General features: G+C 38.3%; 1 pseudogene; it reads left to right on the forward strand.

Moving 5' to 3' along the window:
• The first annotated feature begins 6692 nt into the window (after positions 1-6692).
• LOC147299507 (uncharacterized) lies at positions 6693-12216 on the forward strand (annotated as a pseudogene).
• Positions 12217-21842: the final 9626 nt, after the last annotated feature.

Below are 21842 nucleotides of genomic sequence, written 5' to 3' on the forward strand. Positions count from 1 at the left end.
GTGGTATAGGAAAAATTGCGTCTCGGTAGGATAGATCCTACCTCCAGTACGTAGGATCGATCCTACAAGAGCTTCGCAAGAAAATGCTTATGGGTGGATCAATCCTCTGGGAAAATAATTCAAAAAAAAAAATTAAAAAATACATAGGATCAGTTATCCGCGAACAAAACTCTTCTTCCAACATTTTTCAACTCCGAAAACATTTAAACACATTTAAATGCACATGAACATAATTCTAACCACCTAGAATTCATGCAAGGTCTTTAAGTCACATTACCTTAACCTAAGAGAAATTGAACATCGAGACTTACCTTTAAGAACTGCTCTGGATATAAGATTTGAATATCAACCTTTGCTTCAACCAACAAACATGTCCAAACTTTGACTCACTTAAACATATCCAACCTAAAGCTTCAATTTGATGATTTTTATCTTAGGAAATTAATTTCCAATTATAAAGTTTACCCTTACAATCTTCCTCTGTGGCATTTTCTAGACAAAATATCATAAAAAAAAAATTACATATGGAAATAGACTCAAGACTCAATCCTAAAACCAATACTTTGCTCAAACAAACCTACTGAGAAAAACACTAAGAAACAATAAACAACTAAAAACTACTAAAGCACTATAACGACCTGATCCAAATTTTACTAGAAATTTGCATTTTTATTTGTTGTGGAATTAAGAAGCATAAAAAAAAAAAAGGTTAAATTGTGGGACTCGAGGAAATTTTTTAAAATTTATTTGGATTGGAGGTTCTTGGAAATTTATTTGAGGTTACATTGATTTTTGGAGAATTAATTGAGGTTAGTAAGGAGTTATTTAATTTAATGACAGCTATTTAGTAATATTGGAATTTATTGGAATAAACTTAGGGAACCCAAGTTTTAGAAGTTGAGGTGATGGAAAAAAAAGTACAAGTCAAGAGGAACCCATAGGAATTTACGGAACATTTTTCGGACCTCGGACCCATTAATTAGTGGTGAATTATTTAGTTTGTGGAGAAATATGCCCTAAATAGAAAAATTTGGGTTTACAAAGGAAAGTTAATTGAAAAGTATCTTTATAAATTATGATTTTGACATGGTTGGATAGAACACGAGCTCACGAGCGCATAGTGAAAACGGACCGTAAATCCGATTTATGAGGGACAAAATATGAGCTATTGATGTTGGAGGGAAAAATGGTAAATTTCCAAGTCAGATATTCATTAAAAACCAGCCATTTCTTTCCTCTCTTGTAGGCAGCAGCAGTCCCTCCCCATTCTAGAAAATTCTCGTTTTGACAAACCACCCTCCAAACTTTGACCAGCCATAATATTTTCGTCCGACACTTTTTTGAATTGAACTAACCCCATACAAATCTCCGAGGGAGATATATATCATTTCGTCTTTTAAATTGATTTAGGTAATCTTATGGGACGTGTTGGTGAAGTTGGATTTGAGTTTCGAGAAAAACAAAGGGATTTATTTATGGTTATCAATGGGAAGTATATATGAAATTCATACTTTTGTGTTAGGTCGATAGAGTTTCGTCTCTCGGCTACAATTAGTGACAAATGAGTGTTGAATCGTGAGATGAAAACGAATCCAGAAAAGGGTTGAGCATAGCTCAGTTAAAATGGTGAGTTGACTTTGTTTTATAAATGCTTTTATGAAATTCATGATTTAACTCATATTGGTTGTTAGATTTTTGATTGAGAAATAATAAATGTGAGTTTGACTTTCATTTTGGAAGTGTTTTATGATTTTAGGATTTGATCTATATTGGTTATCTCGAGTTTCATTTGAGCAAGAATGATTGTAAGTTGGACTTTGTTTTGGAAGCATTTTATAAACCTGAATTATGATTTGATTTAATTGGTTATCCTGAATTTTATTTGAGCAAGAATGATTGTGAGTTGGACTTGTGGTTTTCGAATGATTTTTATAAATTTGGACTATATTACAAGCTTTCATGAGATTTAATGAATATATAAGTATTTGAATTCTTGATACGTGAATTGTTTTAAATAAATATTGGCATATTCAGATTTGAGCTCATTGTTGCATGCATGATTTTCCTATGGATATTTATATGAAAAGATTTGAAAGAACTTTATATTTATTTATTTGAGAATTTAGTTCTTGGTTATGGATTTGAGAAATTTCATAAACTACTTCCATATTCATTTAGTAATGAGAATTAAATGATAAGCAAGATTTTTAGCATCATATTTTGAGTAGTTTTATTATTAAAATTCAAGCTTCTTGGAAACGATTTTGATCAAACAATATATTTTCATTGATCCGAGAACATTTGTATTTAAAGCGGATTTATTGAAAGAGTAGTATTTTCAGTTTTTATATGGATGAGTATTTTTGAACTGTAGTTTATCGAGATATGGAAAGAGGTTTCAAACCGCCATATTAGTACTCTCCCCCGCAGGTACAGATGAAGGACATTATTAAGATGTAAAGGGTTGGAAGATGTAGTAGAGGAAAGTAAAGTGGTATAGCCTAATGCTTCAATCCAAACCTGCCCCATTGTCAACTGTCACAGCTTCTTGGCTTTCAAAAGGAGTGGCTTTGACAAGATTAGACAAATCCGATGTGAGATGATTAGTGGCACCAGTGTTAATCAACCAGAAATCTTGTGGTGAAGATACAGTAGTATGAAATGCTGAAGATATTGCAAGTATGTGGAAATCAGGTGCATGAGGCATTGCATGAGTATTGCTGGACTGAGACATAGAAAATGAGTTGGATGCTGCAGGCCAGTTACTGAAGTTGGATTGAGGCATAGAAAAGAGATTAGGAAGATTGGTAGCAGGCCAGTTGTTGGAGTTAGATTGTGGCACAGCTAATGTTGATGCTATAGTAGAACCAGTGGGATACGTGTGTTGTGAACCAGGAGAAATAGAAGAACAATGTGAGTCATGTGAGGTGAACCAGTAGGGAATCCCCCATGATTAGCATTAGATATAGGAGAAGATGATGGTGACCAAGATGAAATGCTTGGAGGAGAGAACATGGCATTCATAGCTGTAAGATTTACAGAGGGTGGCTGGCCCGGATAAGCATATATATACTACACGAAAAACATACTTGGGCGACGAACCTATATTCGTCGCCCAAAGTATTTTTGGGCGACGAACAAAAAAATTTGTCGCTCAACATTATTCAACTTTGGGCGACGAACACCTCCGTCGCCTAAAAGTACTTTGGGCAACGAACATCATGTTCCTCGCCTAAATTTACTTTGAGTGACGAAATGATGTCGTCGCCTAAACTGAAGCGCCAAAAAATTAATTGACAATTACTTTGGGCGATGAAATTGCATATTCCTCTCCCAAAGTTAGTTTGGGCGAGGGACATGCAATTTCGTCGCCCAAACAAGTTTTGGGCGACAACAATTTTGTTGTCCAAACTTCCTTTGAGCGAGGAACATACAGTTTCGTCGCCCAAAATAAATTAGGCGACAAAATTGCATATTCCTCGCCCAAACTAACTTTGAGTGAGGAAGGTATAATTTCCTCGCCCAATAGTATTTTGGGCGACCACAAATTTGTTTGGGCGAAGAACATAGAGTTTCGTCACCCCTGTTATTTTAGGCGACGAAAATATATTTCGTCGCCCAAAGTACTTTGGGCGACGAAATTATATGTTCCTCGCCCCAAAGGCTCATTCCCTTTTTTTTTTTTTGGTACAAATTATATGTATGCTATTTATTCATATAATGCGATTGTGTTTCCAACGATCCGAACCGTTCAACTTTTAATTTCTCATTGAAAGATCAGCATTGCAAAAAATTAGGATTATTAGAGATGTAAAAGTTATGTAACGGTGCTCGAATGTATGAACGATTAAGAATTTGCTAATACTAATCGATGGAGTAGATGAATTCTGATTTGGGCGATTTTTTGCAGGAATGATCTTTGAGTATAAACGAATAAAATGAACGGCTCCGATCGTTGAAATTACATTGTAGTCTTCACAATTGTTGAATCGACAAAGTTTCAACGAAAAAGCTATAGAATTATACTCTTCAAGTGTATTTGTATGTAGAATATCACTTTCTATTGTGTTTTTAACGATCCGAACCGTTCTTTCTTAGTGGCCCACTCAAAGATCATCTGTGCAGAAAATTATCTCAATTGGAGATGTAGAAGTTTGGTTTGGCATTTAGGGTGTATGAACGATCTTTATTCTTATAATAATAATCGAACGTGTAAATGAACTCCGATTGAGCCGATTTTTTGGAGGGTTGATCTTTGAGTATGAACGTATATGATGAGTGGATCTGATCGTGAGAATCACGTTGTGGTCTTCACAATTATTGAAGCTACAAGGTTTTAACGAAATAGTTAAAAGAATTTTATTCTTCAAGTGTAAAAACCGTTCATTTATATGTACAACCTTATATGTCGATCGTGTTTTCAATGATCCGAACCATTCATTTTTTAATTCCCCACTCAAGGATCATCCCTGCAAAAAATTAGCTCAATCGGAGATGTAGAAGTTAGGTAACGGTGGTTGAACTTATGAACGATCGTGAATTTTCTAATACTAATCGAAGGAGGAGATGAATTCCGATTTAGCCGATTTTTTGCAGGGATGATCTTCCAGTATAAACGAATAAAATGAACGGTTCCGATCTTTGAAATTACATTGTAGTCTTCACAAATTGTTGAATCGCCAAAATTTCTACGAAAAAGTTAATAGAATTATACTATTCAAGTGTATTTATATGTAGAAGCTCAGATTTCTGTTATGTTTTTAACGATCCGAACCGATCATTGGCTAGTCCCTTACTCAAAGATCATCCATACAAAAAATTATCTCAATCGGAGAAGTAGAAGTTAGGTTTAGCATTTAATGTGTGTGAAAGATCATGGTTTTTATAATCATAATCGAACGGCTAGATGAACTCTGATTGAGCCAATTTTTTGTAGGGATGATCTTTGTGTATGAACATAGATAATGAACGAGTGTGATTGTTGTAATGACGTTATTGTCTTTACAATTATTGAATCGACAAGGTTTGAACGAAATAGTTAATAAACTTTATTATTTAAGTGTAAAATCTACTGATTTATATGTAGAACCTTATATATCGATTGTGTTTTTAATGATCCGAATCGTTCATTTATTAGTTTCCTACTCAAAGATCATTCATCCAAAAAATTAGGTCAATTGGAGATCTAGAAGTTTGGTATTGGAGCTCGAACGTAAGAACGATCATGGTTCATACCAAAAATCAACTTCCCAAAGTCTGAAAAATATGGCGGGATAAAACGGTGCCCTAAAGTCAACGACTTTGGGCGACGAATAGGCTCCCTGCTCTCGGCTGCCGCCTCTCCCTCCTCCTCCCTACTCCCGAAACCCACCCCCCCCGAAACCCAGCCCCTCCACCCGAAAACCCACCCCCTCCTCCTCCCTCCTCCCGAAAACCCCCCCACCGAAACCCACCCTCCCAGCTCACCGAAACCCACCCTCCCCCGAAGACCCACCCCCACCGAAACCCAATCCCCCCCCCCCCACCCGAAACCAGCTCACCGAAACACAAGGTACTTTTTTTTTTTTTTAATCTTCAATTTCTGTTATTTTAATTATGTTGTGTTATTTTTTGGTTTTTTATGTTTTCTAATATTGTGGATTTTGCATTTGTAGGATTGGACAATTTGCACTTACTGTGGATTTTGCATAAATTGGTTGTGAAATTTCTGATTTTAGTGGTAATTAGTTAATGTTGTGGTTTTTTTTGATTTAGTGGTTTGGTTGTGAAATCTGAATTTAGATTGATGTTGGGCTAAGATTTGACAATGATTTATTTTTTTGGTGAAGGAAGGATAGTGTTGCATTTGTTGTGAAGGATAATTGCATTTTCGGTGAGGTATGTGTTTAATCTATCTTTTCGTTAAGTTTTTGTATGATTTAGTATTTAATGTTTCATATATAATTGTATTAAACTTTTTTAGTGAATTATTTTGTATGTTAAAATTAATTATAAAATTGATTAGTTAGTTTGTATGTTCTTAAATGCTAAAATTTAATAGTTTGTTTGTATGCTTGTAAGTATATTGTTAGATTAATTATAGTTTAGTTTGTATGTTATATTTAATTTAGTTGTAATTGCAAAATTCCTGATGACGTAGTCCAGCACTCCTCGAGTACTGGGTTAGGTCATGTGGCACGAAGCGCCTGTGCGAAGTTATCAATGGATAACTTTGTACATTCAACTAGTCGTGCGAAGTTATCAGTGGATAACTTTGTACACTAAACTTAAATTCACCTTAGACCCGTTCGAGAGTTTGTTGGATGCGCGCATGGACGCTGGGCGTGACTGCGCTCCAATATGATTCTTGAATTGTCCAAATTACCCATGGACAGTTTGGGAGTGCACAATTATGTGTTGTGGTTAACGGTTCATGTGACGTGGTTTTGATCTGAGAAAATTTCGGCAACATCTCCCTATGTGTTCTTCGAGTGCATACTAGATATTTGTTTTAAATATCTACGTCGTGCACTTGGAGAACCATAGGGAGATGCTGTCGAAATTTTCCCATATCGAAACTACGTCGTGCGAGCCAACAACCACGACACATATGTGCATTCTCGAATGGGATAGGGCCCTTACCGAAGGCATAAGAAGACGCAGAAGGGTGACGAATCTTTTTCTAATTGTCATGTAATATGGAAACAGGCATCATGGACCGACAGTGGATACGTAATACGAATCGTGTTAGTGATGAATATTTGTATGGGATCAAGTCATTTATCCAAGTTGCACAGGAACATGTCAATGCTCAGAATAATATAAGGTGTCCGTGCCAAAATTGTAACAACAGTTTATGGAAGACAGTGCGTGAAGTCAGAATTCATTTGGTGAAATATGGGATGTCACACAACTATACGACATGGTATTATCATGGTGAACCGAGAGTTTATGCTTCGACTTCCTCGGATGCTCGAACAATTCTGCAAACAACTGAATCTGTTGGTGATGATAATGACCAAGTGATGGGCATAATAAACGATGCTTATCCATATGCATCGCTTGATCACGAAGTCAATCAGGATGATACAGAGAGCGATAATATGGATGAAGATGATGGGTTACCCGAAGTCCAAAGAGAAGAGTTTGATAAGTATGAGAGATTGTTGAAACAAGCTCAGCGGGAATTGTACTCTGGTTGTGAAGAAATCTCAGTGCTAACTGCTGTTGTGGAGTTGATGCATTGGAAAGTACTTAATCAACATTCGAATCGAAGTTATGATCAGTTGATGGGGATTTTGAAACGAATGCTTCCAAAGAACAATCATATACCTGAAACTCATTATCTTGCGAATAAGGTGTTGAAAGATCTCGGTTTGGGATATGAAAAGATTCATGCATGCAAGAATGATTGTGTATTGTTTTACAAAGAACACCAAGGGAAGGATAAATGTCCTGTGTGCAATGAGCCGAGATATAAGAACAAATCTGTAGAGAGAAAGAAGCAGATTCCGCAAAAGGTGTTGCGATATTTCCCACTTAAGCCAAGATTACAACGATTGTACATGTCGACACATACTGCAAGTGACATGAGATGGCACAAAGATAAGCGGGTTGAGGATGATGTGATGAGACATCCTGCAGACGGAAGCGCATGGAAAGAATTTGACAAGATATATTCGGATTTTGCAGCAGATCCACGAAATGTCAGATTAGGACTTGCTACTGATGGATTTAATCCATTCAGAAATATGAGCACATCTCACAGCACTTGGCCAGTGGTCGTGGTTCCTTATAATTTGCCTCCCTGGAAATGCATGAAAAAAGAATTCACAATTATGACGCTATTAATTCTGGGACCGCAATCCCCTGGTAAGGAGATCGATGTATATTTGCGGCTGTTGATTGATGAGCTGAAAGAATTGTGGCAAAATGGTGTGCCGACATATGACAAGTTCACTGGAAAAATGTTTTCCTTGCGTGCGGCAGTCATGTGGACAATAAATGATTTCCCAGCTTATGAGAATCTATCAGGCTGGAGCACCAAGGGTTATATGGCATGTCCTACTTGTAATAAGGATATAACTTCCGCTTGGCACAGTGGTAAAGTATGTTATATGGGCCACCGAAGATGGTTGCCGAGGGATCATAAATGGCGTCACAATAAGGAGGCCTTTGACGGAAAAAAGGAGATGGGCGTGAAACCTAAAGAATTATCTGGTGATGACATCTTGAGGCAGTTGAATAACTTAGAATTTGGTCGGATTGGTAAACATCCCTCTAACAAAGAACGAAATATGCCAAGGTCACCTACATATCTAAATTGGACGAACAAGTCGATATTCTTCGAGTTGGAGTATTGGTCTAAGTTGAAAATCAGGCACAATCTCGATGTAATGCATATTGAGAAGAACGTGTGCGAAAGTTTGGTGGGGACAATTTTAGGCATTGAGGGAAAATCAAAGGACACAATTAAGGCTCGACAAGATTTGCAAGAAATGGGCATCATGAAACATTTGTGGTTAACGAAGAAGGGTGATAAAATGATAAAGAAACATCCATTTTATACCGTGAAGCCTGGGGATAAGAAAGAATTCTTAAAGTTTTTTACATCGGTTAAATTTCCAGATGAATACGCGGCCAATATCTCACGAAATGTGAAAATGGACTCTGGAAAAATTTTGGGCTTGAAAAGTCATGATTGTCATGTTTTATTGCAACGTCTGCTTCCAGTGGGTATTCGAAAATTTTTGCCCGAAGATGTGGTTGAACCCATTGTTGGGTTGTCGAGGTTCTTTCAGCATATATGCGCTAAGACGTTGCGTGTGTCAGACATGTCAAAATTGAAAGATGAGATTGTGTACATCTTATGCAAATTTGAACAAATATCTCCACCGGCCTTTTTTGATATAATGATTCACTTGATGATATATTTACCGCAAGAGGCAATTCTTGCTGGGCCGGTCAGTTATCGGTGGATGTACCCAATAGAAAGGTAACAATTCCTAAACTTTTTTGTTACTATTCTCCAAGTTTAGCTCTATGTTACTCATAAAGGTTTTCTCACTATGTACTTACATTTGCAGAATGTTGGGTAATTACAAAAGGTACGTCCGAAATAGGGCACGCCTCGAAGGCTCCATAGCGGAGGCATACATTGCAAATGAATCCATCACCTACTGTGCAATGTATCTCAGCAGTGTTGAGACGTCATTCAATCGGCCCCAACGCAACGACGACGATGGTGAAAAAAATGAGACACTTTCTGTCTTTTCTCAAATTACACGACCATTTGGCGAAGCCCCTAAACCAGCTGTTGAATTCTCGAAACACGATATGGAGGTGGCTCATTGGTTCATACTCAACAATTGCGAAGAAGTTGACTCCTTACGCATTGAGCATGAGGAACTAATGAATCGCGACTATCCAAGATGGGACAGGGAACGTGTACAGAAAAAGCATCGGGAATTGTTTCCTAAATGGTTTAAGGAACATGTAAGTGATTACTGACAATAATGATCAGTTCGTTTATATGTTTGTATGTTTTTTGTAATATATTAATTACATTGTCTTATAACAGATGGAAAAGTTGACTGATGATAATTCGCCATTAAACAAGGAGTTAATGAGTTTGGTGAGTGACATTCAATGGGTTGAAACGTTTTCCGGATGTAATGTGAATGGAGTTAAGTTTTTAACTGTAGAACGAGATGACATCTTGAGCACTCAAAATAGCGGGGTTTGTGTAGAGAACTTAGAGACTGGCACGGTAGATTTCTACGGCAAGCTGACGAGTGTACATCAAGTCTTGTACTCGCATCGCTTTCAAGTTGTGTTATTTAAGTGTCATTGGTTTAATACAGACCCGAATAGGAACAACAGTATTAAACTCGATTATGACTTAATATCTGTGAACACAAACACTCGATGAAATGAGAATGATCCATTTATTCTTGCCACAATGGCGAAACCAGTATGTTATCTGGATGATCCTAAGGCCGGTGTGGGTTGGAAAGTAGCTCAGATGATTCAGAATCGAAATATATGGGATATTCCGGAAAAAGAAAATCAGGATGACGTGGCCTATCAAGAGGATTCATCTTCGACCATACCCAATCCATACAACGATGATGTTATCATACAACAAGTCGAGATACATGATGTTCCTCCAATTGAGATCGATGCCTTATCAATTGATCTTGGGCCACTTCCCCGAATTGATGTTAATGATTTCATCGATGATGATGATGATGAAGATGAAGATGAAGATGATGATGTTGATGGTATCGATGATGATGATGATGATGATGATGATGATGATGATGATGAAATGAGTATTTCTAGTGGTGATTCAGATTAGTAATTGATAATGGTGATTCATATTAGTAAGTGATAATGATGATTCAAATTAGTAAGTTATTACTTTAGTTTTCTTTTTGACTAACATAAATATTTATTGAATTGTGCAGATGAGTTTGATCTCGAACAGGGGTGGATCTTGGAGGTCCAGTTCAGCATCCATGTCCGCCCCTGTAGCACAGCCCGCCCCTGCAGTACAGCCCGACCTCATAGTCCAGAGCGGATCGACCCCGGCGATAGCCCCAGATCTCTCATCTAGTACTGGGTCTGCGATTCAGTCGGCACGGAGGGCCCGGCGTAGTCACCGTTATGGTGCATATGATAATGTTGCATCATCCACTCGTACTGCCTCATCATCAGAGAGTAAGAAAAATGTTTTCACAGCACTTGTGTTTATGTTTAATTTTATTTAGATGTTATAAGATTACTGTGAAATTAATATGTTATATTTGCTTTTCTAGGTACCAAAACCACGAGGGGGATAAGTAGAGGGTTGAAGGCGTCTCGACTCACGCGCACGACGAACGAGAGGATTCGCATCGTTGTTCAGCAAGATCACCTACGACCGAGCAAGGAGGTGCATAGTACTTTCGCTTCCTTTGTCGGGGCGATTATCCGTGGCGACTGCCCCATGCTTTTCCCCAGTTGGGAAAAGGTTGATGACGCCGTCAAGAGGAGCATTGTGGGCTCCATTTCTGTGAGTATATTTTAATTAATACAAAATGATTAATTTGATCATTCCTAACAATTTGATAATTGCATTTTTTTCAGGTAAACTATGACATTCGGATGGAGGATCCGGATGTAGCTAGGTATGTAGAGAAGTTATTGAGAAAAGTTTACACACAATGGAAGCACGAGCTGCACAGGGAATATAACATGTTTAGATCGGTAGCTGAGGCATTGGCCAGCCCTCCTCCGAAGATGGCATCTCGGCTTGATCAGTGGCAGTGGTTGTGCACTCATTTTCAGAGTCCGAAATTTTGGGTATGTTATATCATTTTAAGACTTCAAAAATCTTTTTTTTTTTTTAATGTTATTCCTTTATTGTGTATGCACTAATGCATTTACAATTTGCTTAATATTTAACAGAAGAAGTCGAATGCCAATCTTAAGAACCGGAAAGCGCCCGAAAGGATTGATCATCATGGTGGTTCTATGCCTTTCTCATACCGGGTGGAGTCGTATCGTCAGGTGCGCCATTATTTAATTTAATATATATATTTCTTAGTATTATTTGAGTTTTTGTCAACGTTACATTCTTTTTCAGGCTGGTTCGCAATTTCCGGAGCTCGACAACTACGGCGATGTTTATGGCTGACTTGGCAACGACAAGGGCAAGGCGAAGCACGTTAGTTTTTTATATTATAGTTTTAATTCACAATTTTTAATATTTATATTTGATTTCCTAATTTCTAACTTGTGTATAACATTTTGAAGGCTGAGATGCTCGCCAAGAAGGCGAGTTATTTGGAGGAGGTGGCCAGCCAGTACCCTCCGGACACTCCGTTGAAGTCGATCCCAGTCCCCGATCGCGATGCCGGTCTTCGTATTATGACGGAGACACTGGGTGTTAGGTGTGGTAGGGAGATACGCGGAATGGGAGCGGGTCGGGTTCGTGATCTCAGCGCCGGGTCTTCGTCTCAGCCATCTGCAGAATTAGTCAACCTGTCCACTGAAGTGCAGCTGTTGAAGGGTCAGCTAGAAGAATCAAGAGCGGCATATGCGGAGCAGACGAGTAAGGTGCAGCAGATGCAGCAGATGTTTGGCCAGTTGGCCAGGATTGTACCTGGATTTGTGCTGCCACCGAACATTGACCAGTGCATGTCAGACTCCTCCACCGGTGCCGATGATGCTACTGACTTAGGGGGCCATTAGTGATGTACTAATTATATTTGCATACAATATTAAATTGTTTCTACTTTGTATGAATATTTGGATATATAAAATTTATTAATTTTGTTTTATATAGTTTTTGAATAAAGATTTTTCTTTTATATTATTTAATTCAAATATATAATTTAAATTAAATTTTAAAAATTAAAAAAAAAAAAATTGTTTAGGCGACGAAATTGTTCGTCGCCCAAACATATTTTGTCGACGAACAATTTCGTCGCCTAAAGTAGGTTCGGGGTGAGGAAATTAATTATCCCTCTCCCAAACCGTGTTTAGGCGACGAACATAGTAATTCCTCGCCCAAAGAACTTTTGGGCGACGAAATTGTTCGTCGCCCAAACATATTTTGGGCGAGGAATTAGGATGTTTGTCGCCCAAAGTAGGTTTTGGGCGACGAACAGTTTCGTTGCCCAAACATGCTTTGGGCGAGGAAATAGGAGGTTCGGGAGACGAAAAAAACCGTTGCACCAGGTGTCTTTGGCCGACGAAATTTACTGGTTCGTCGCCCAAACTCTTGGGCGTCATCGATTGGGTGGCCAAGTTGTCGACGAACTCAGTTCGTCGCCCAAACGTTTGGGCGACGAAATTTGACTTTGGGAGAGGAACTACGTTCGTCGCCCAAAATTTTTTTTCTTGTAGTGAAAGTTACTTAATTCTGTGATAGCAATCCAAAGCTGTATGGCCTTTCTTCTAACAAATCTGACACTGCATGATGGTAGATGACTGTGTGCTAGGAGCAGAAGAACCAACAGTATTAGAAGGTTTGTGATAACACATCTGGGCAGTGTGACCTCTTTTAAAGCAAATGGTACATTCAGGAACAGAATTAATAGTACAAATCCCAGAACCAAAATTATACAGCTGAGTGTGTTGACCATTAGTATTTCTGCCTCCATAAGACCTACCTCAATTAGAGTGTCTTCCTCTACCACTACCCCTATAGTTGGCATTAAAACCAGTGAGATTAAAATATCCTTGTTACTGTGCATAAGATGGATCGGTAAAATATGGAAACTGAACATGAGCATTGGACTGCATATGAGCAAAGGAAGGATAGCCAGGAATTCCAAACTGAGAGCCTTCAGATGATCCACCAGCTACAAGAGCAGTAAGATGAGGCAGTTATAGCGTTCTAGCAGTGTTGTTCAAATTATCTTCTTCTGCCAATAGTTGCAGCCTGAACTCTTTCAAAGAGATAGGAGTCTCTCGAGCTTTGATGACTGTCTTTCTGGTATTGAATTCAGGAGGTAAACCATTTAGTGTTACTCTAACAATGTCCTCATCACTAATGGATATACCAATTGCTGAAAGCTGATCCCTGGCTGTCTTTACTCGTTTCAAGTACTGATCTATAGAGTCTGCCCCTTTTTGAATGGTCTGAAGGTTAGTCTTCAATTGCATCACATTGGACCTGGAGACAGTAGAGAATTTTTCCTTGAGGTTTAACCAAACTTCCCTTGAAGTCCTACTTCCAATCACATAAGGAAGGACATCAGATGATAAAGTTGTTGTGATCAAAGACATTAATCCTTTGTCATTCTTCTTCCACTCTTTGAACTCTGAGTATACTCTCCAGTAACCCCCTCATCTTCAGTGAATCGAAAATGTGCTGGACAAAGGATGGAGCCATCTACATAGACCATTAAGTCATGACTTTCCTACATGTACTCAACTTGGAATAACCAAGTAATATAATTGGAGTCATCGAGTCTCACAGTCACCAAATTGCATATATTTGGTAGAAGTGATATAGGTGTAGTCATGATTGAGAGTTCTGTGAATTAATCTTCTAACAACCACAGAACCATCTAGCTGACTAACAGACTAATAGACTAACAGACAAACTAAGCTATGCTAAGTCAGCAATACTGACATGGCAAGTAACTGACTCAATCATACTATACTCTTATCAAATCTATGGAGTTCTTGCAAAATAGCATCAACAAAAACACTACCTCCTATATATATGATATATCTGTAACAATGTTTTATGGACTAATAACTTTGTATTAGGATACAACAACGCATCATGACTTATAGTCCAAGAAGGAGTTGTAATAGACTAGTCCGGTAATTATTTGACACTTGGTGATTCTGTTTGTCAAGTATATAGGGCCTAATAAGTAGGATGATTAAAGTCTTAATTGAACATGGATAAGGTCTTATTCTAGTAAGTGTTTGATTAGAGCTACTTGAGGTATAAGTAACACTTCTATGGGATGACTCTAATCTTAACACCACTACATAAGGACAAGTCTCTGCTCTCACAAAAACCGTGCAAATATTCTCAGCCCTATATTGAGTTGCACTAAGGATTGTAGAGAAGAGAAGATTTGTTCTATATGGCATCGTGCTAAGTGTTCTTGGTATTTATTTAGTTGTTTAATTAATCATATTATTTGTGTTTCTTGATGTTTGTGAACTATGGAAAATATTTATGTGATTACATGTGGTATCAGAGCTATTCACACATATCTTGAAAATCAATTTATTTTTGATTAATTGGTTGTTAAGGAATTTTTGTTGTTTTAAATAAATAATAAAAAAATTGGGGTATCAGTCTCAATAGACTGCGTGTACTATTTACTTAAAAAGGCCCAAAATCATTCATGCTTTGTATATTGTTGAGCTCATTTTATAGATAATTTTTATCCTTAAAACCTTACATTTTTGTCTATGTCTTTTAGCAATTTTTAGTGTTTTAATTCTTATTTTTATTATTTAGTTAATTAGTGGGTTTTATTAGTTTTTGTCATTTTTCTTAGATTTTATTAGGTTGCATTTATTTTTATTTAGGCTACATTAAAATTTAGAATTTTTATTAATTAGTTTTATTTGTCTTTTGTAGGTTTTTAAAGTTAAAAGCCCAAAGAAAAGAAAGAAGAAATTCATGCACATGGCCTGGCCCATTTCAAATGGAAGCTAAAGAGTCACAACGCTACACTTCCGCCCAAATCAAATTGGTTTGATTAATATTGGCTCCAGCCAATACAGCGTCGCCACGTGGCCAGCCATTTCTTCTGCCCAGCAGCACAATGCCTCACCTGTGTGAGCCGAATCCTGCAAGCCAAGCCTTGAGCCGCCTCTCCATTTTTTCTTATCTCTCTCACGATTTCCCATGCAGCCGCAAGTCACAGTAAGCCACGAAGCCAAGTCGCATGCCTCTTCTTCTGTGCCAATGCAGTCACGTAAAATGCTTGATTAATCAAGCATTCAGCCATCCAAATGTTGACACGTGGCACCTCTTCTAGCTGTCTCCAGCATCTTCTGCTTGCCTCATCTTCTCTCCATAAATATCTCATCCCAGCCAATTAGTATGTGACACGTGGCGATTCTAAACTCTTCTCATAGCTGCCATCACATGACCTAGTCTTTGCCTATTTAAAGGAGCCTTTAGCCCTTCCTTCACATCTTTTACTCTATATTTTAATTTTCTGCCTTTTTCTAGTATTCTCCTAGGATTTCTCTGTCAAGCCATTTGGCTATGATGTTTGCGAGAAAATAAGAATGTAATTTTCTTGCACTTTTAATTAATGAAACTTTAATTTATGTCTCTCTTCTCTCTTCTTATAATCTTTTATTTACTTTATGCCTTTTATTTTATGTAGTTTTTTACTTTATGGTTAACTATAATTTATGTCTCTCTTCTCTCTTCTCCTAATCTTTTATTTTATGTAGTTCTTTACTTTATGGTTAATAGTGTTATTTATTTTCTTATTCTTTAAATTACATGCTTATTTATTTATTTATTTATTTTTATTTAAGATATGTTGCGACAATTGTCTATAAATTAGCTGTAATTGGTAGCAGTGATTGGTACAATAATTGTGTGGTTAGCATTGATTAGGAATTAGTCTGACTTACCTATTTTGTTCTTTCCTGTAATTACGTTGCTAGGATTGTATATATGCCTCTATAAGAGATGAATACAACATCATAAAATTAATCCCCAACATTCTAAAATTCAAGTTGGTATCAAAGCCTAGCCTGAAAGAACGCTGCCGCACTGAAACTTTGCAGCAGTAGTTCATTACCCAACCGTTCCTTTATTTATCATGGGCAAGGATGATACAGAGTCGTATGGAAGCAAACCTGTTCCTATCATTGTTCAATCAGAGGGATCAGGATTCAATGCAGGGATTACCCTAACTGAATCAAACTATGATCTGTGGTCTCAAATAATGGAGATGCACATCACTGAAAGGGAGAAACTCCACTATATTCGTGGCAAGACTAAGCTACCCACAGAATCAGAGGAAGGGTATGACAAATTAATGGTATGCAGCAAATCAGAAAGTCAAGAGATCGTTGTTGATGGCCATGGCTCCAGAAATTATGAAACGATATCTTCGCTTACTTACTGCTCGAGAAATTTAGAATGAGTGTGCACTTTGAACCAGAAAGCTTTCACAGCCCGACAAAGTGGAAAAACCCTCTCTGTGTATTATGGAGAGTTGATTGAAAGTTTTCGTGAGTTGGACCACCGTGACAAGGTGGTCATGATACATGTTGATGATGTTGAAGCCTACAGTAAGTCAATTGAAAGGCAGAGAGAGTTCACATATTTCTCATCAGATTGGAGGGTGAGTTTGAACAGATTGGTGGATAAATTTTGAGAAAGGAACCTGTACCTGAATTGGAAGAATGTCATGCCCTGGTTCGTCGTGAAGCAGCACGTTGTGCGCGCGACCATGAATGGAGAAGTAGAAAATTCTGAAGCCTCCGCCATGGTGATGCAAAATCAATCAAAGCAAGACCGATCTCACCAAAATCAGTTCAGTACTTCTAAACCCACCAGTGGCACAGACAAACCTTCCTACAAGTGCACTCATTGTAATCAACCTGGTCATACCAAGAGCCGATGCTATGAAATTGTGGGGTACCCAGAATGGTGGGATCATAGTCGTAATTCAAGGAAGAGAAATTCCAGCAAGAAATCTATAGCTGCGATTGTTGAAACAAAGATAGATGAAGATGTTGGGGTTGTTGAAAATGCCTCTGCATTGGTGGCAGCTGCAGGAAACAGTGGTAAGATTTTAAATATTTATGTATCTGTTTTGAATAATACATGGATAATTGATTCAGGTGCAACATACCATATGACATTTGATTCTAGACAAGTTTCAATCCTAAAACCATCCCACAAAAAATATGTCTGCACTGCCAATGGTACTCCAATCCCAGTTATTGGGGAGCGATCCTTGTCTCTCACTAATACCTTTAATTTGGATTCCGTGTTAGTTGTTTGATCCATCTTTAGATTATAACCTCTTATCGGTTGCTCAAATCATTGCTGCTTTATGTTGTGTTGTCATTTTTGGCTTGACTTTTGTGTATTTAAGGACATCCAAACAAGGCAAACAATTGGTTGTGGTGTTAGGCGAGAGAAGCTGTATTACTTGGACATGGTGTCAAGGAGTTTAGACAAATTGCGTCAGGCCCTAATAATGGAAGGTTTTGAGGGGGAGAAGAGGCAGTCTGATATCTGGCTATGGCATCGACGTCTGGGAGATGCTTCCTTTGGGTACCTAAAGAAATTATTTCCTACATATATTGTTTACCAAAATTGATGCTTCTAGTTTTCGCTGTGATGTTTGTGAACTTGCAAAGAGTCATCGTGCTTCTTTTCCATCAAATTTGAATAAAAGCTTAGTTCTTTTTATGATCATTCATTCTGATGTTTGGGGTCCATCTAAAGTTCCTACCTTGGGTGGATCACATTGGTTTGTCACCTTTATTTATGACTGTACACGGATGACCTGGGTATGTCTCATGAAGTCCAAAGGGGAAGTAAGTTTGAAAAGTTTCATAAAATGGTTGGTACTGTAACGCCCCGATCCTAGGGCCCAAAAATACACTGAAACTTTTTCCTTTAAACCTCTTTTCAAAAAATGAGCCATGCACTTAACATAATAAATAAATACATTTGGTAAATAAGAGTGTGAGCCCAAAACATTTATGTAAAATTTACTGTATAAAATCAGTTAAATCAAAACAAAGTGGGTCCCACTGCCTCAACTTCTCCTCACTGCCTCCTCAGCCTGCTTAACCTGCAAAACACGATTAACCACACCGCACCATATCCATGGTACACCAGGTCATTCAAATAAACAACCCGGTAAGCTCACTAGAGCTCGTATGAGTGAAATAACTTAATTAGTAACCTCAATAATTCTTCTATTTCCATAATCAATAATAATCTACAATAAAATTCATAAATACTCAAATCACATAATGATTTCATCACCAATCATCCAAATCTCAAGATAAATCATAAATCCTCGTATTCTAATCAAATCTCATCAAAAAATAATAATCAATTAGGCAAATTAAATGCCTAATCGTCAACTATTAACCTCAATCTCTAATCATTCACATCCTAACCCATAACCTCAATGCATGATCAATTTATCATTGTCCATCCTCAAGATTCAAGCCTAGACTTTACCAAGTCCTAGCCAAAACCAAATCCTAGCACACAAACCAAGTCCTAGCAAACATAAGCACACAAAGCAACAAAACAAACTATCTAATTTCACTCACACCGCTCTTTGAAATCCCCCAACTTTAAAACTATTTTCAAAATCTCTTCTTTCAAATCCATTTTTAAATCCCCTCAACCGTAAATCAAACTCTGAAAGTAACACAGTTCTCAAGCTGAAATCAATATTATCAACTGTATATAAATAATTTAGGCTAAAAACTTTCAACTCAAATAAACCTCGATATACTGAAAAAGCAATGAAACTGTTCAAACTAAGAAATATCAAATTTGAACTGATTTAAAACACAAGGTCTTACTGAAAATGTCATTTAAAGTATTTACTGATGCAAATTCATTTCTTAAATACTCCACAACTGAAAACTCACGCCACACTAGTACCCGGGGAACTGCTGATCGTACACTACCGAGTCATCTCTAGGCAAGCGCAGAGCAAATCTATACCTACTGTGATGCTGGTCATACACTGGCCACTAGGCAAGGGTAGAGCAAATACTGGTCGTACACCGCCAACTAGGCAAGTGCAGAGCGAGTGCTGGTCGTACACCGCCGAGTCATCTCTAGGCGAGTGCAGAGCAAATCAATACCTGCTGAAGAGGGTACTAATATGGCGGTTTGAAACTTCTTTTGGATATGCAAATCAACCACATCTCAAAATACTCCTCCAGATAAAAACTGAAATTTAATTTTTCCAATAAATCCGCTTAAATAAAATCATTCTCAAATCGTGAAAGCTGCTCAATCAAAATCATTTTCTAAAGGACAGAAATTCATTGATAAAACTTCCCCAAAATAATACCAAAAACCATTTCCAGAAACTATCCATACCCAATTAAATCAAGAAAATAGTTGAATTATAAAATGTGTAAAACATTTCGGAAACCAGAGATCCACTCACAGTCTACCCCGAGCTATACCGAATCCTTTCCGAAATTGATTCATACTCACGACTCCTCACTTGTTTGCCATTCCTACTCACAGTTTACTGTATAATAATTGCTTAATCTTCACTCATATACCTCGACCATAAACATTTCTCAAATTCCTAATCAATCTCTTAGCCTCAAATCCTCGTCACTTCACTCTCATTATTCACATCCTACACTTTTCTTCCTCTAACAAATAGCAACAAACACACAAAACAGACAATTTGCTAACGGTACTCTACAATAAAACTAGTAAGTTTCACTCACAGTTTAATTGCGTGAAAAGACTATAAAGCCCTTGGACGGCAACACAGTCGAATAACAAATCCGGCAGCTTAACGGCATCGGGAATGCGATTTCCCTAGCCCGTGTACCCCATAGCGTCTCTGGACAATGAAATTGACTTATGGGACTTCCGAAGAGGCAGAAACGCAACAAATAACCACCAACCCGCCGCCACACAAGGCGGAGCTACAGTGACCGTGGCTGCAAATTAGGGAAATTGGATTCGAATCACAAATGGCTCAAACAAAGTGCATAGACATGAAGAGCATGTCGAGAGGATGAAGAATGATACCTTACTCGACGGAAAACACCGCCAGATTCTCCGGAAAAGCCATCGGACCAGCCGCAACAAGTTGGCGTCTAATCGCCGTCGCGTCACCAGGTGGTCCGGTGTCCCGTCGTCGCCGAAAAAAGGAGATCACCGGTGAGATCCTCTCTCGTTCTTCGTGTCGATCCGTCGTGATGGTGGCTCAGGTGGGTGATCGGCGGCCAGGGGAAGGAAGAGGGAGAGATGGCGAGGCTGGTGGGCCAAAAACCCAGCCCATCCGCTGCCGGACGCGCCGCCACGCGCCGGTGGCAGGGACGGCGAGGGTGAGGGGCGAGAGAGAGAGAGACAGACGCGCGGGGAGAGAGAGAGAGAGAGAGAGAGAGAGAGAGAGAGAGAGAGAGAGAGAGAGAGAGAGAGGAAATCTGATTTTTGGGTATTTAAAACCATTTTTCATAAAAATTACAAGTTTGCCACTCACTTCACATGTCCGTATCTTTCAAACCGTAACTCCGATCGACGCGTGCTTCGTGTCTACGAACTCGTGAACTCAAGACCTATCCAACATGCCAAAAGTCAAAATCAAAAGTCCATTACATTTAAAAGTCAACTTTAGGGTCAAGCCCAATTTAAAACAAAAATTAAAAATTAACCCAAAACCTTTTTAAATTCCAAAATCCTTAAAATAAATTCGCAAAATATTTAAAATAACTCCTTGAAAAATACGGGGTCTTACAGGTACTCAGTACAAAGCACAGGTTTAGGTCCTCCAAAGTGATAATGGAGGAGAATATATAAGTTCTGACTTTTAACAATATTTAGAAGCACATGGCATCGTTCATCAAACTACTTGTCCCTATACACCCCAACAAAATGGAGTGGCCAAAAGAAGAATCGCCACTTGTTGGAAGTCGTCCGTGCGTCTCTGATTGAGGCACATATCCCTTTGTCATATTGGGGAAAAGCACTTTCCTCGGCAGCATATTTAATGCCTTTGTCATATTAGGGAAAAGCACTTTCCTCGGTAGCATATTTAATCAACCATGTTCCTTCCAGAACTGTTGATTTTCAAACACCGTCTCAAGCGCGCTCTCACAAAAACAGTTGTGGCTCTAGCCATCACCAACTTACCTCCGCATGTATTTGGGTGTATGGCATTTGTACACCTCCATAAGCATCAGTGAAGTAAGTTAACTCCTCATGCATTGCAATGTGTCTTTCTTGGATATGCAACTTATCAAAAAGGATACAGGTGTTACCATTCCCCACTAAGAAAATGTTCATTACATTGGATGTTGTTTTCCATGAAGATAAGATGTATTTCTCCCTTGAGTCTGAACTTCAGGAGGAGTAACAGGAGCAAGTTCAGACCCTCGATTATGGTGGTCACATGTCTGAATTTGAAATTGGCGAAATTCCTGAACATGTTAACCAAGATGTGAGTGACTTGGATACAAGTGGTATAAATTTGGATGGAAGTGGTGACAAACACTCACAAACTTTGCCTGTTAACCAAGATGTGAGTGACTTCGATACAAGTGGTATAAATTTGGACGAAAGTGGTGATACATACTCACAAAATCTGGATACAGGAAGTGAACCAGCATCTAGCGTCGGCATCATCTGACTC

Source organism: Dryas octopetala, chromosome 1 (genome assembly GCF_963921425.1).
Source record: "Dryas octopetala chromosome 1, drDryOcto1.1, whole genome shotgun sequence".
NCBI classification, from domain to species: Eukaryota; Viridiplantae; Streptophyta; class Magnoliopsida; order Rosales; family Rosaceae; genus Dryas; species Dryas octopetala.